General features: G+C 47.3%; 1 non-coding gene across 1 annotated transcript; it reads left to right on the forward strand.

The window, feature by feature from the left end:
- Nucleotides 1-16036: 16036 nt before the first annotated feature.
- TRNAG-CCC lies at nt 16037-16109 on the forward strand. The gene has a single exon. It is a non-coding gene; the product is annotated as a tRNA-Gly (tRNA).
- Nucleotides 16110-16760: the final 651 nt, after the last annotated feature.

Genomic DNA, 16760 nt, shown 5'->3' on the forward strand with positions numbered 1-16760 from the left:
AATTAGACCTAGTTCATTATTTCCACCGGAGGAACAGAAGACAATACAGAATGAATGAACCTGTTCTGTGAATGCAGGTCTGATACTGAACTAGGCAAGTTGGAAGTGGTGGAAAGTGCCCTGGTTGTGGAAACTAGCTGCTCCTGCTGGAAGTTAACCAGCAAGCAAGACATACCTGGGGTTGGTGTCGCTTCTGTGAAATGAGGGGATTAAACTTTGAGATCTCTTCCAGTCCTTACATTTGTGGTCTTCGCCCTTTCAGCTGCCCCAGTTCTCCTCATTCTCCCCTTGAAACTTGGGGCAGGTCGTTAGGGGAAATTTAGGTCCATGTAGGAACACTTTTAAAAACAAAACAGAATTAAAACCACCTTTGAAGACCAGGAGAGGGCAGACAAATGGATGGGTGGGGTGTGGATCTGGAGGGCTCTTCTGGAAGAGATGTCAGCCTCCCGGCTCGGTATTTGGTCTGTGTGCCTCCTGCCTGCTCACCATGGCTAAAGCTTTGCCAAATCTATACATTCGATAAGGCTTCCATGGTGGCTCAGACAGTAAAGAATCCACCTGCAATTCACAAGACCGGGGTTCGATCCCTGGGTCGGGAAGATCTCCTGGAGGAGGGCATGGCAACCCACTCCAGTATCCATGCCTGGAGAATCTGCATGGACAGAGGAGCCAGGCAGGTTACAGTCCATGGGGTCACAAGGAGTCGGACACTACTGAGCAACCAAGCACACAGCACACATTGAATAACGCAGGGGTAAGCTGCTGCCAGCAGGGGCCACAGGACTGGAAAAGGTCAGTGTTCATTCCAATCCCAAAGAAAGGAAATGCCAAAGAATGCTCAGACTACTGCACAATTGCACTCATCTCACATGCTAGTAAAGTAATGCTCAAAATTCTCCAAGCCAGGCTTCAGCAATACGTGAACCATGAAGTTCCAGATGTTCAAGCTGGATTTAGAAAAGGCAGAGGAACCAGAGATCAAATTGCCAACATCCGCTGGATCATGGAAAAAGCAAGAGAGTTCCAGAAAAACATCTATTTCTGCTTTATTGACTACGCCAAAGCCTTTGACTGTGTGGCTCACAATAAACTGTGGAAAATTCTGAAAGAGACAGGAATACCAGAGCACCTGACCTGCCTCTTGAGAAACCTATATGCAGGTCAGAAAGCAACAGTTAGAACTGGACATGGAACAACAGACTGGTTTCAAATAGGAAAAGGAGTGCATCAAGGTTGTATATTGTCAGTCTGCTGATTTTAACTTATATGCAGAGTACATCATGAGAAACGCTGGGCTGAAAGAAGCACAAGCTGGAATCAAGATTGCCGGGAGAAATAACAATAACCTCAGATATGCAGATGACACCACCCTTATGGCAGAACGTGAAGAGGAACTAAAAAGCCTCTTGACGAAAGTGAAAGAGGAGAGTGAAAAAGTTGGCTTAAAGCTCAACATTCAGAAAACGAAGATCATGGCATCTGGTCCCATCACTTCATGGGAAATAGATAGGGAAACAGTGGAAACAGTGTCAGACTTTTACTTTTTTGGGCTCCAAAATCACTGCATATGGTGATTGCAGCCATGAAATTAAAAGACGCTTACTCCTTGGAAGAAAAGTTATGACCAACCTAGATGGCATATTCAAAAGCAGAGACATTACCAACAAAGGTCTGTCTAGTTAAGGCTATGGTTTTTCCAGTGGTCATGTATGGATGTGAGAGTTGGACTGTGAAAAAAGCTGAGCACCGAAGAATTGATGCTTTTGAACTATGGTGCTGGAGAAGACTCTTGAGAGTCCCTTGGACTGCAAGGAGATCCAACCAGTCTATCCTAAAGGAGATCAGTCCTGGGTGTTCATTGGAGGGACTGATGCTGAGGCTGAAACTCCAGTACTTTGGCCACCTGATGCGAAGAGTTGACTCACTGGAAAAGACCCTGATGCTGGGAGAGATTGGGGGCAGGAGGAGAAGGGGATGACAGAGGATGAGATGGCTGGATGGCATCACCGACTCGATGGACATGAGTTTGGGTGAACTCTGGGAGTTGGTGATGGACAGGGAGGCCTAGCGTGCTGCAATTCATGGGGTCACAAAGAGTTGGACACGACTGAGCGATACAACTGAACTGAACTAAAGCTGCTGCCCAATACCACCAGACATCGTTGTCCATAGAAAACACCTCCCCTTCCTGTCTGTCCTCACTCTCACCCCTATCACACACCCATCGACACACTCAGCACCTGATTCCCTGCTCACCCACATTCACCATCTGTGAGGACATGCATTCCGTGTGCCCAGCACATAGCAGGCCCCCATACATATCTGTTCAAATCAACGACTTTGTTTCCACTTTGCCTCCCTCACTAGACTGAAAGGCTCCATCTCAACCAAACTGTAAGTTCTACAGAGGCAGGAGGCCTCTTCTTAGTAGTCTTTGTATTCTCATCCCCAGGGAAAATGTCTGAAACACACCAACACAAAGTATATTTGAGCTGACCAATACAGCTGGATATGAATACAATCTCATATCCAGGTTAAAACAGGAGTCAAAGACATCTCATAGGTGAAAAACAACAACCCTAGAATTATTTTACTCAATGGTATGTAGCTTGGAGGGTTTCCCAGATGGCACTAGTGGTAAAGAACCTGCCTGCCAATGCAGGAGGCATAAGAGATGCGGGTTCGATCCCTGGGTTGGGAGGATCCCCTGGAGATGGGCATGGCAACTCACTCCAGTATTCTTGCCTGGAGAATCCCATAGACTGACAGGGGATCCTGGTGGGCTATGTAGTCCATAGGGTCGCAAAGAATCAGACACGACTGAAGCAACTTAGCACATGCAGCTTGGCATGTAGTCTTTTAAAAAATATATTTTATTGTAGTTGATTTACAATGTGTTCATTTCTGCTGTGCAGCAAAGTGACTCAGTTATACATACATATATTGTTTTTCCTATTCTCTTCCATGGTGGTTTATCACAGGATATTGAATATAGTTCCCTGTGCTGCACAGTAGGACCTGTTGCTTATCCATTCTATAGGTAATAGGTTTCATACACTAAGCTTAAGCTCCCGGACACCCCTTCCCCACGCCTCTCCCACTTGGCAACCGCAAGTCTGTTCTCCATGTCTGTTGGCACATAATCTGAAAGCAGACCGTGATTGCTGATCCCTTCATTACTAGTTTGTAAGAAATGAGCAGCACACTTTGAAGGGAGTACCCTATTGTCTAAGCTCACACCTGCGCACACCCTGCCAAGATACATCAAGCAGGAGGTAACGTGCCAAGCACAAAGCTTCTTAAACACAGAGGCTCTGTGGTGTTACAAAGGTGGTGGGCAATCTAATTGCCCTGAAGGAACCTCCTATCAATGAAATTATAATAGTATAATTCAAATGTCTTCAATGGGAGTATACTACAAGACCTGGAGCATGACAATTAACTAGTTGATTTGATGAAAAATGACCATGCCTTACTTTTGTATATTAAATTTTATATTTTGAGATCATTTCAGATACACATGCAGTTGTAAGAAATGACAGCTGAGGGCTTCCCTGGTGACTCAGCGGTAAAGAATCTGCCTGCCAACGCAGGGGCCATGGGCTTGATCCCTCAACCAGGAAGACCTGACATGCTGTGGAGCAACTAAGCCTGTGCGCCACATCCACTGAGCTCGTGCCCCGAGAGCCCGTGCTCTGCAGCCAGAGAAGCCGCCGCAATGAGAAGCCCGCACGCTGCAACGGGAGAGCAGCCCCCGCTCTCCACAACTAGAGAAAAGCCCTCGCGGCAACGAAGACCCGGTGCAGCCAAACAAATAAATAAAACTGAAACGACACTGAGATTGTGTGTACCCTCCAGCCAGTTCCCCCAGTGGCACCATCTTCAAAACTATAAGGCAGCATCACAAGCAGGATACTGACATGGAGGAAGTCAAGACGCAGAAATGCCCATCAGCACAAGGATGCCTGTGTTGCCCTGTACCCCTCCAACCCTGCTCCCTCCTTCACCCAAGCAACCACTAGTCAGCTCTCCATTTCTATTAATATAATGTTGCATTTCATGAATGTTACGTCAATGGGATCAGACAGCATAGAACTTATTGGGACTGGACTGTTTTCACTCAGCACAACTCTGCAGATCCACCCAAGCTGCTGTACTTGGTTCCTGTTTATTGCTGAGCAGTGATCCCTGATACAGAGACACCACCCACAGTTCTTGTTCAATCACCCAGCCACAGAAGGACATCTAGTTTTTGGCTATCAGAAAGACATCTAGTTTTTGGCTATCTAGTGCAGCTGCTATGAATATCGATGTACAAGTTTTTGTGTGAAGGGAAGTTTCTCTTTCTCTGAAATAAATGCCCAGGGGTACAACTGCTGTGTCAAAGGACACTGCACGTTCAGTTTTGTAAGAAACTGCCAAACATTTTTCCTGAGTGGCTGGCTGGACCATTTTACCTGCCCAGCATTAAGGTATGAGCAATCCAGTTTGTCTGCACCTCGGCACGTGTTTGGTGATGTCACCACTTTTCATTATAGCTGTTCTGATAGATGCTCCATGATTCACTTTAATCAACACAAAGTTCCAGAGGTGAAAGGGAGAGACCCCCCCACAGCCACCAGGAATCCTGATGTATTTTTTGGTTTCTTATGATTATCTAAAAGGTGCAAGCAAAACAGCCTCTGCTCATACTGAACTGGGTACAGGTAGGAGGGCAAGAAGCCTTCCCTAGTGTAACAGAACTACAGCTCTGAGAGCACACGTCGCACTCCAGAAGCACGAGATCCTGGAAACATCCCCTTATTGCACTTCCAATAACCGTTTATTGGCAGTACTAGCAAATATATAATCAAAGGAGAAAAAATATTATAGCAATTATAAAAGAAGAAACTAAATGACTATTGGCAGATACAGAGACTACCTATGCTTGAAAATTTTAAAGAATCCATAAACTATTAAAATTATTGCCACTATTATTCAACATAGTTCTCGAAGTCCTAGCTACAGCAATCAGAAGAAAACGAAATAAAAGGAATCCAGATAGGAAAACAAGAAGTAAAGTTCTCACTGTTTGCAGATGACATGATACTGTACATAGAAAGGCCTAAAGATAGTATCAGAAAAGTACTAAGCTAATCAGTGAATTTAGCAAAGTTGCAGGATACAAAATCAATACACAGAAATCACTTGCATTTCTATATACTCTCAAAATGGATTAAAGACCTAAATGTAAGACCAGAAACTATAAAATTCTTAGAGGAAAACATAGGCAGAACACTCGATGACATAAATTAAAGCAAGATCCTCTATGACTCACCTCCTAAAGTAACAGAAATAAAAACAAAAGTAAACAAGTTGGACCTGATTAAACTTAAAAGCTTTTGCACAGTAAAGAAAACTATAAATAAGCAAGGTGAAAAGACAATCCACAGAATGGGAGAAAATAATAGAAAATGAAACAACTGACAAAAGATTAATTTTCAAAATAAACAAGCAGCTCATACAACTCAATACCAGAAAAACATACAACCCAATCAAAAAGTAGGTAAAAGACCTAAACAGACATTTCTCCAAAGAAGACATACATATGATTAACAAACACATGAAAAGAGGCTCAACATTGCTTATTATTCAGTTCAGTCGCTCAGTCGCATCCGACTCTTTGCAACCCCAGGAATTGCAGCACGCCAGGCCTCCCTGTCCCTCACCAACACCAGGAGTTCACTCAAACTCACATCCATAGAGTCAGTGATGCCATCCAGCCATCTCATTCTCGGTCGTCCGCTTCTCCTCCTGCCCCCAATCCCTCCCAGCATCAGAGTGTTTTTCCAATGAGTCAGCTCTTCGCATGAGGTGGCCAAAGTACTGGAGTTTCAGCTTTAGCATCATTCCTTCCAAAGAACACCCAGGACTGATCTCCTTTAGAATGGACTGGTTGGATCTCCCTGCAGTCCAAAGGACTCTCAAGAGTCTTCTCCAACACCACAGTTTAAAAGCATCAATTCTTCGGTGCTCAGCTTTCTTCATAGTCCAACTCTCACATCCATACATGACTACTGGAAAAACCATAGCCTTGACTAGACGGACCTTTGTTGACAAAGTAATGTCTTTGCTTTTGAATATGCCATCTAGGTTGGTCATAACTTTTCTTCCAAGGAGTAAGCGTCTATTAATTTCATGGCTGCAATCATCATCTGCAGTGATTTTGGAGCCCAAAAAAATAAAGTCTGTTTCTACTGTTTCCCCATCTATTTCCCATGAAGTGATGGGACCAGATGCCATGATCTTTCTTTTCTGAATGTTGAGCTTTAAGCCAACTTTTAGAGAAATGCAAATCAAAACTACAATAAAATATCAGCTCACACAGGTCAGAATGGCCCTGATCAAAAAGTCTACAAATGATAAATGCTGGAAAGGGTGTGGAGAAAAGGGGACACTCTTGCACTGTTAGTGGGAATGTAAACTGATATAGCCTCTATAGAAGACGGTATGGAGATTCCTTAAAAAACTAGGAATAAAACCACCATATGACCCAGCAATTCCACTCCTAGGCATATACCCCGAGGAAACCAAAATTGAAAAAGACACATATATCCCATTGTTCACTGCAGCACTATTTACAATAGCTAAAACATGGAAGCAACCTAGATGTCATCTACAGATGAATGGATGAAGAAGTTGTGGTATATATACACAATGGAATATTACTCAGCCATAGAAAGGAACGTATTTGAGTCAGTTCTCAGGTGGATGAAGCTAGAACCTATTATACAGAGTGAAGTGAGTCAGAAAGAGAAAGAGAAATACCATATTCTAACACATATATACGGAATCTAGAAAAATGGTACTGAAGAATTCACTTACAGGGCAACAGTGGAAAAACAGACATAAAGAATAGACTTATGGACATGGGGAGAAGGGAGGAGAGGGTGAGATGTGTGGAAAGAGTACCATGGATACTTACATTACCATATGTAACATAGATACCCAACGGGAATTTGCTGTATGACTCAGGAAACTCAAACAGGGGCTCTGTATCAGCCTAGAGGGTTGGGATGGGGAGGGTGATAGGAGGGAGCTTCAAGAGGGAGGGGATATATGTATACCTATGGCTGATTCATGTTGAGGTTTGATGGAAAATAGCAAAGTTCTGTAAAGCAATTATCCATCAATAAAAAATTAATTAATTTAAAAAATTCTTAAGACAGCCCACTAGGTTGTTGTTTCAATACAGAAACCCTAAAGTTTGCTAGGTACTAGCATAACCAATTTAAACTGTAATTTGTGAATAATCCTTTTTTTTTCTTTTAGTCTTTGGGTGCATGCTCAGTTATGTCTGACTCTTTGTGACCCCATGAATATTGCCCGTCATATATGGCTCCTTGGTCCATGCAATTCTCCAGGCAAGAATATTGGAGGGGGTTGCCATTCCCTTCTTCAGGGAATCTTCACCTTGGGATAGAATCCATGTCTCTTACATCTACTGCATTGGCAGGCTGGTTCTTTACCTCTAGCGTCACCTGGGAAGGCCCAGCAGGCCCTTTACACAAGTTCAAATGTGTGCCCCAGGGAGCCCACACTGTCAAGGCCTCCCTCTTCCTTACATGGTGTGTAGTGAAAAAGTGAAAGTCGCTCAGTCATGTCTGACTTTTTGCAACTCTGTGGACTGTAGCCTGCCAGGCTCCTCTGTCCATGGAATCATCCAGGCAAGAATACTGGAGTGGGTAGCTGTTCTCTGCTCCAGGGCATTTTTCCAACCCATGGATCAAACCCAGGTCTCCTACATTTCAGGTGGATTCTTTACCATCTGAGCCACCAGGGAAATTCATGAATACTGGAGTGGGTAGCCTATCCCTTTTCCAGGGGATCTTCCTGACCCAGGAATCAAACCAGGGTCTCCTGCATTGCAGATTCTTTACCATCTGAGCCTCCAGGGAAGTGTAACAGACCCCAAATAAGCTCCCATCTCGCAGCCGATACAACAGGGAGACCTCCATCCTCCACCACCGGACGTGTCTCCACTGCTCCACCCTGACGACATGCTCTCTTCTCTGAACCTCAGAACCCTGCCCTCCCTTCTCCCCTGGCTTTTACGTCCAAGCCAACAACTGTACAACTGTCACAAGCCTTAAAACAGCCTTCTAGAACTCATATCCTCCTCCAGCGACCACTCCCCCTCTGTTCCACGCTCCCTAGCAACAAAGTTCACCCCAAAGAGTTTTCCGGTCAAGCTGTTTCCAACGCCTGTCCTCTTCATCTCTTATGGACATTCTTCCCGGGATCACACAGAAACAGCTCCTGCAAGGTCACGGATGCCCTCCCCTCCCTGCTGCTGAACAAACAGACGGTTCTCAGGCCTCACCTGTCCTGAGCCCGGGGTGATGCCAGGCCCAGTCTGACACCCCGCTTTCTGGACACGGTCTCTCGGCTCCCTCTGAGCTCAGTGGCCAACCTCTCAGAACCCTGCTGCCGCCTGCATCTCCCTGACCTTGAAATGTGGAGTGCCCAGGGCTCTGGGCAAGGACCCCTCTCATTTTGGCCACATCTATATACACGGATTACGTAATCGGCAAGGAGCAGAGCCAAATGAAAGTGCAGACCCCTGGCTCAAAAATCAGGAAGACTTCCGACAGAGCAAGGGCAGGGCCTGAAGGCAAACTGGGGACTCTTTCTAGATGGCGGCCTGAGTGAGTGCTGGTCACACCGGTCCTGAGAGCCTGTCCTGCTGGGCAATCCTCATAGTTCTCCTCTGGTCTGTACACCGGCCTGCCTGTCTCCACTGGGCTCTCTGGCTGGCACCTCACAGGTTCAAAACCAAACTCCTGACCCCCTCTCCCCACCAAAAAAACAGAACTCTGCTCTTCCCGAACCTTTCCCCATCTCAGTAACCATTTCTTGGACCCCAAACCTCCATCTTTGTGTCTCTTCTTTCACTTACACCCTCATCCTAATCATGAGCTGCAGGTCCTACCTTCAAACACAAGGCAGCTGTACCCCTTGCCCCTGGGCGCCCACACAGGGACCATCCGCCCTCCCCCGACCCCGGGACTCCTGCAGTCTGGTCTCAGCGCGTCAGCCCCCTGATCCTCTGTCGCTGGGATTCTCCGCCCGGACATCACTCAAGCCTCGGAAACACCGGTCTAGACTGTCTGATAAGCTAATTCCCTTTCACATTATTCAGCCACAGGAATAGGGATGTCACTTATTTTTATGCCTATTTTCTCAGACATAATCCACGGGAGACTACCACCCAGCTCCAAGCCGCAAACCCTGCACCTGCGTTTATGTACCTACAAACTTGCCAATAGCCCCAAAGTGGCACGAAACCTAATCGTTTTGAAGCGCCCTTTCAATGCTTCATGATCGAAGGGTGTCGATAGCGCAGCCTGTGTCCCCATCACGTGACATGCAGCTCCACAAGCCTGTGGTCCCTACACACGTTTACATAACAAACCACACACGGCTCCCGAGGACTGGCGGCCCGAGGCCGCCCTCGACGCGCCGGGCTGCGTGCGGCTCTAACGACCGGGCCTCCGAGGCGCAGTGCCGGCTCGCGGGGGCGCCGAGCGGCCCCCGGGGGTGGGAAAGGGAGGGGTCAGCGGCTCGGGCGTCGCTGCGCGCGGCCGCAGGGTCCCCAGGGAGTCACAGAGCCGGGTGCCCCGCCGCCCCCACCCCAGCTCTGCGGCAGCAAGACGCGCGGCGAGGCCAGAGGGGCGAGATGCTGGTGCGCCGCCCGTCCCGAGCCCACCGCGGAGGGGACGCGGGTAGGGGGTGGGGGGACGATGGCGGGGGCTGGAGGCGAGCCGGCGCCGGGGCTTTGATCCGGGACCCTCCCTTCCCCCTCCCGGGGGGACCTGACCCACCCCCGGCCCCGGCCTCGCAGCGCGGGGAGGGGTCGGAGGCGCGGACGGAGGGCGGGGCGCTGTGTCCTGACCGCGCCCCTGGCCCGCCCCGCCCGCGCCGCCCCCCAACTCCGCCCGCGCCCCCGCCCAGAAACCCCCAGTCTGCCCCCCCGCTCTCACCCACGGACGGGCGGATCCGTGGCCTCCCGGGCAGGGACATCCTAAGAGCCTGGGAGCGGCCTGGGCCGTTGGGCATCGCGCCCCCCGCGGGCGCTGCGCGGGGCTGGGCGCGTAGCCGGGCGCGGAGCCGGCGGCCCTAGGGCCATGGGGGGCGCGCCGGGCGGGAGCGGGCGGCCTCTGCGCGGGGCTGCGCCGTCCGTGAAGCTGCGGCGCCTAGTGCGGCGGCGCCCGGGCTGCGGGGTGCGGGGCGGGGGCGGGGGGGCGGCCCGGGGCTCCGGGAAGCCGCCGAACGTCACGCAGGACGGGACGCCTGCAGGTGCGGAGAAGGCGCGGGGCGGGGCGGGGCAGGGGATCCGTGCTTTGGGGGTTCGCCTCGGGGACGCGCGCCCCTCAGGGACTTTGTCTCTGGTTCCCCGCCCTTGCCGTGGGCGCTGATGTGAGGCGGTCAGGACGCCTGCTTTCTCTTTTTACGCCCCCTCCCCCGCAGTTTCTGCTCTTCCATTTCCTCCGTGTCCGGTCTGCTGGGGCCTATGCGGAACCTCACAGGAACAGGTATTTCTAAGGTGCCCGATGGTGGCCTCGTCACCAGTGAAGTCCTGGGTCTCTAGACTCATACCACCCCTGCCCCCCACCCCCGCAACCACGACACAATCTCCCTCCAGCTCTAGCTGGTAGCCTGTTAAAACTATAAGAAATCGTGGGCATCACTTAACGCCGGACACTCACACACACATACACACACTCACACCTTCTGCCACAGAAACAGAATCACTGAGGGGTGAGGGAACTGGTCCAAGATCACGTGATCTACTTTTGGTTGTTTTTACTTTATTGTTAATGTTGAAACTGGGCTTGGTCCCCCTGGGCACAGTTCCATAAAGGCGGGGGGGGGGGGGGGGGGGGGCGGGGAGAAGGGTATAGGGGAGAGGGGGCGCAATCTGTTTAATATCTGATAAAATTCTGATCTCAAAATGAACACACACACACACAAAATGATGTAAGTAAGAGCCTGCCCCAGCATTTACTGATGCGATCATTAAGCTTCAAAACACATAAACGTGGGGGCTGTCAAGAACAGTTCAGCACAGAGAATCCTCCTCCAGTTGCAAAGCCATGTGGTGCCAAGCGCCCCCTTGGCTGGCCTCTGCCTCCATTCTTGGGAAAAAAATGCAGAAGGGATGGATAACTTGCTTTGAAAACTGTGGGCTGGGAATTTCAGCTTGAAGTAGGATTCCTGCCTATCCTGGGCCTTAAAACAAAACAAAACAGGTTCCTGATAAGCAGTGAGTCTTTAGCAGGAAGTTGAGGAAGAGGACATGTTCTGAACTGCAGGGCTAAGCTTCAGGGGGGCAGAAGATGTTTTCTTAGGATGTCATCACAACTGCTGGGATGATCCTAAAAGTTTCTACCAGTGAGTTCATCTTTATAAATTTATAAATAAGACTTAAAGGGACTTCCCTGGTGGTCCAGTGGCTAATACTCTGAGCTCCCAATGCAGGAGACCCAGGTTCAGTCCCTGATCAGAAAACTAGATCACACGTGCCCTAAGAGTTCACATGCTGCCACTGAAGAGCCCACATGCTGAAACTAAAAGAACCTCCCTGCCACAAGGAACATCAAAGACCCCACGGGCTGCAGCTAAGGCCCAGTGCAGCCAAAGAAATACATATATATATTTTAAGACATTAAACCATTTCTTAAGCCTTTCTTTTCCTCAGACTAAAACCCTATTTCCTTTTTAAAATATTCATGAAAAGTGAAAAAGTCGCTCAGTTGTGTCCAACTCTTTGCGACCCCATGGACAGTACCCATCAGGCTCCTCTGTCAATGGGATTCTCCAGGCAAAAATACTGGAGTGGGCTGTCATTTCTTTCTCTGGACTCAGTGCAGCCAAATAAATAAAATAAATATTTTTAAAAAGACTTTAAGCCATTTCTTAACCCTTTCTTTTCCTCAAATTAAAACCTCATTTCTTTTTAAAAATGTTCATAGTAGGTATACATATGCATGTCTACCTTTTACATATGGATGGACTTCCCAGGTGGCTCAGTGGTAGAACCCACTTGCCAGTGCAGGAGACACAGGAGATATGGGTTCGATCCCTGGGTCAGGAAGATCCCCTGGAGGAGGAAATGGCAACCCACTCCAATATTCTTGCCTGGGAAATCCCATGGGTAGAGGAGCCTGGCGGGCTACAGTCCACAGGGTTGCAAAGAGTTGGACACAACTAACCATAAACACACGTTTATATATGATGCATGTCTATAGACATTTGTAAAGGAAAGGCATATATATGGCATGTAAAAAGGCACAGATAAGCATATAGCTAGCATGCACACCTCTACTCCCCAGTTTAGGGGACAAACAAATCCAACACAGTGAAAGCCACCAGTCCCTAACCTCCTTCCTTTCCCTCTGGTCCCCAGACCAATTTCCTTTCTGGCTCTCCTCTGATGTTATTTATAAACTAATAAACCAAAGAGCAACCCTGACAGGATTAGGCAAAGGGTCAGTTCATGGGGTCACAGAGTCAGACACAACTTACTAACTGAACAACAACTGGGAAGGAAGAACATTCAATAGAGATCTTTATTCCCCTATGGTGGGCTTCCTAAGAACTCAGCAAATGCATTTTGATGACTCCTCCAGGTTCTTTTCAATGTTAAACATTGTTTTTAGAGAGCAGTGGACCACACCAGACATAGAAGAAGCAATATGGGACTTCCCTGGCAGTCCAGTGGTAAAGAATCCACGTGCCGTTGCAGAGGACACGGGCTCCGTCCCTGGCCCAGGAAGATTCCACATGCCTCAGGGCAACTAAGCCCATGCACCACAACTACTGAGACTGCACTCTGGAGCCCATGAACCACAGCTGCCGGAGCCCATGAAGCCTAGAGCCAGAGCTCCGCAACAAGAGAAGCCCGTGCACCACAAGGAAGGGTCGAGCCCACTTGTCAAAACTAGAGAAAGCCCGAGAGCTGCAAGGAAGACCGTAGTGTGACCTTAGTTAGTGTGGCCAAAAATAAAAATAAATACAATTCTAAAAGAAAAAGCAACCTGCCGTAGAACTGCCCATCTATTTTCCTGATGACAAAGCGGCAATTGTGGCAGGCCCTCCCCCTCAGTCATTCATTCACTTTCACTCGTGGCTGCAATGCTGGCTGCAGCAGGACCCCTGCACACGGCCACTCCTGGTAACCCCGGCTTCCTCACAACATGCTGGCTGGATCCAAGGGTCCCAGGAAAGAGAGGCAGGTGGACACTCTGTCAGCCCTTCCAACCTGACCTTGGAAATCATGCACCATCTCTCCCACCACATCCCGTTCGCTGAGGCAGCCACAAGGGCCCAGTTGGTCTCAGGGGACAGGAAAGAGGAGACCCCATCTACTGATGGGAGAGCGGTGGGAGTCTGCAAGAGCCTGAGGATTGGAAACTGTTGCAGCCATTTTGGGAAATATAGTCTATCAGAACTACCAGGAAGCAATAGTGATTTTCATAAAGTATTAGTCCTAAGTGCAGCAAAATCATAAAATACTTACTGAAAAATTAGTGGAATATGTGCAGAAACTTCACACTGAAAACAAGGCATTCAGGCTCCCAAAGAACAGAACTGATGGACTTACACTGCCTGGTTTCAGGTTTATTTGAATGTGAACACTACTCAAGACACTGGAGTATGGGCATGGGAGTAGACAGAGCCCAGAAACAGATACCTGCACATGTGAGGAAGTGATTTTGAGAGGCACTAAAGCAATTCAATAGGGAAAAGGTAGTCTTCAATAAATGGTGCTGTGACAACTTGATGTTCATAGGAAAAAAATAACGTTGACCCCCTTAACCATACGCAACAATGAACTAAACATGGACCACAGACTTAAAAGTAAAAACCTAAGCAGAGAGAACTTCTAGAAGAAAACGAAGGAGAAAATACTTCCTGTTCTGGTCCACAAAAAGCCCTGATCGGAAAAGGAAAAAGTAATAAACGGAACATCATCAAACATCATTTCTTCTGCCAAGAAAATGAATAGGCCATTCACCGACAGGAAAAGATAGTCGCAATGCACCCTTTTGACAAGGACTTGGATCTAGAGCGGATAAGTAATTCCTGCAGCTCACAACTAAAAGAATAGCCCCAACTTGTTCAGGAAAATGCACGTTACAGCAGATATCATGTGATGCTGCTCATGTGTGGAACCTAAGAAAGTGGTACAAATGAACTTATTTATGAAACATAGAGTCACTGATGTAGAAAACAAACGCAGTTGCCAGAGGGAAAGGATGAGGGGAGTGATGAACTGGGAGAATGGGATTGGCATACACACACTGCTATATATAAAACAGACAACTAATAAGGGCCTACTATACAGCACAGGGAACTCTACACCATAGTCTGTAATGACCTATATGAGAAAAAATCTTATAAAAAAGAGGATACACATATAACTGATGCACTTTGCTGTACACCTGAAACTAACCCAACATTGTAGATCAATTATATTCCAATTTTTAAAAAAACAGTAGTCCACTACATACCCACAGGATGTCAAGGATAAATGACTCTAAATTATTGTGGAGGATGTTGAGCAACCAGAATTCAGACATTGCTGGTAAGAGTGTAGAATGTTGTAACCACTCTGGAATACTCACAGTCCCTGTAGAAGTTAAATATCCACCTTCCATAAATCCAGAGATACCACTTCTAGGTACTAACCCGTGAGAAATGAACACATATTTACAAAAAGACTTGTAAGAGGATATTAATAGTAGTTTTACTCATAATAGCTTCACACTGGGATTCCCTGGTGGCTCAGTGGTAGAGAATCCGCCTGTGATATAGGAGGCATGGGTTCAGTCCATGGGTTGGGAAGATCCCCTCAAGGGCATGGCAATCCACTCCAGTATTCTTGCCCAGAGAATCCCATGAACAGAGGAGCCTGGTGGCCTATAGCCCGTGGGGTTGCAAAGAGTTGGACATGACTTAACAACTAAGAACAATAACAACTTCACACTGGGAACAACCCAACAGGTAACTGGATAAACAACTGTAATATATTCATAGGATATGACTCAGCAGTAAAAGGGATGCATTTGCAATTACCATTGTGTACAACAAGATGGATCTCAAGAGCCTGATGTTGAATGAAAGTGAAGGTCACTCAGTTGTGTCTGAGTCATTGCGACCCCATGGACTATAGAGTCCATGGAATTCTCCACATCAGAATACTGGAGTGGGTAGCTATTCCCTTCCCCAGGGGATCTTCCCAACCCAGGGATCGACCCAGGTCTCCCACACTGCAGGTGGATTCTTTACCAACTGAGCCACCAGGGAAGCCCAAGGATACTGGAGAGGGTAGCCTATTCCTTCTCCAGGGATCTTCCCAACCCAGGAACTGAACCAGGATCTCCTGCATTGCAGGCAGATTCTTTACCAACTGTGCTGTGAGGGAAGCTGAATGAAAGCAAGACACAAAAGATTAGATAAAGAACGGTTATCACAGACAATGGACATGAGTTTGGGCAGACTCCAGGAGATAGTGAAGCATATAGAAGCCTGATTGCTGCAGTTCGTGGGGTTGCAAGGAGTCAGACACGACCAAGCAACTGAACAACAACAACAAATGTTAAAATAACCAGATTAACCCCAAGATGAGTTGCTCATGCCAAGCCCCACATCAGCAAACTGAAACTTAACAAAATTTCTACGCTCTATGCTTGACTCTCCCAGAAAAGGAAAGCCTCATCCACCCATCAGGGCTTGTCTGCTCAGCACAAGTTTCTGTCCACTCCAAGACTTTCCTTTGTTCCTTACAGAGAAAGTAGTGACTGAACAACAACTTAACCGATCAGCAAATGCCCAGTATCACTTCCTTGTTCCTGCTCACTCTGGTCTATAAAAATCTCTTGCAAGGTATTCAACATCACTAATCATCAGAGAAATGCAAATCAAAACAACAGGATCAGCTCGCATATGTAAGAATAGCTGTCATCAAAAAGACAAGAAATACAGGACTTCCCTGGTGGTTCAGTGGCTAGGACTCTGTGCTCCCAATGCAGGGGGCCCAGGTTCAATCCCTGGTCAGGGAACTAGATCCCACATGCCACAGCTAAGATCTAAGGTCCTGCGTGCGGCAACTAAGACAGGATACAGTCAAATAGATGGAATAAATATTTTGTTTTAAAAAGGAAAGAACTGGTGGTTGCGAGGATGTGGAGAAAAAGGAAACCTCATGTACTATTGGTGGTAATGTAATTGGTGCAGCCACTATGGAAACAGCATGGAGGGTCCTCAAAAAATTAAAAATAGAACTGCCATACAATCCAGCAATTCCACTTCTGGGCATTTATCAGAAGAAAATGAAAACACTAATTTGAAAAAATATAGGCACTGCTATGTTCATTGCAGCATTGTTTATAACAGTCAAGATATGGAAGCACTCTAAGTGCCCGTTCATAGATGAGTTGATATAGAAAATGTGGTGTGTATATATGACATATGTGTATATATATATGGAGTCGAAAATGCCACCTAGCTCCAGGTTTCTAGCCTGGAAATTTCCATGGGCAGAGGAACCTGGTGGGCTACAGTTCATGGAGTTGCAAAGAGTCAGACATGACTGAGTGACTGAGCATATATATATATATATATATATATATACACACACACACACACATGCATACAGAGAGAGGTTTTATATATATATATATATAATATATGTACGTATATATTTCAGAGAA

This window comes from Oryx dammah, unplaced genomic scaffold (genome assembly GCF_014754425.2).
Source record: "Oryx dammah isolate SB20612 unplaced genomic scaffold, SCBI_Odam_1.1 HiC_scaffold_24, whole genome shotgun sequence".
NCBI lineage: Eukaryota > Metazoa > Chordata > Mammalia > Artiodactyla > Bovidae > Oryx > Oryx dammah.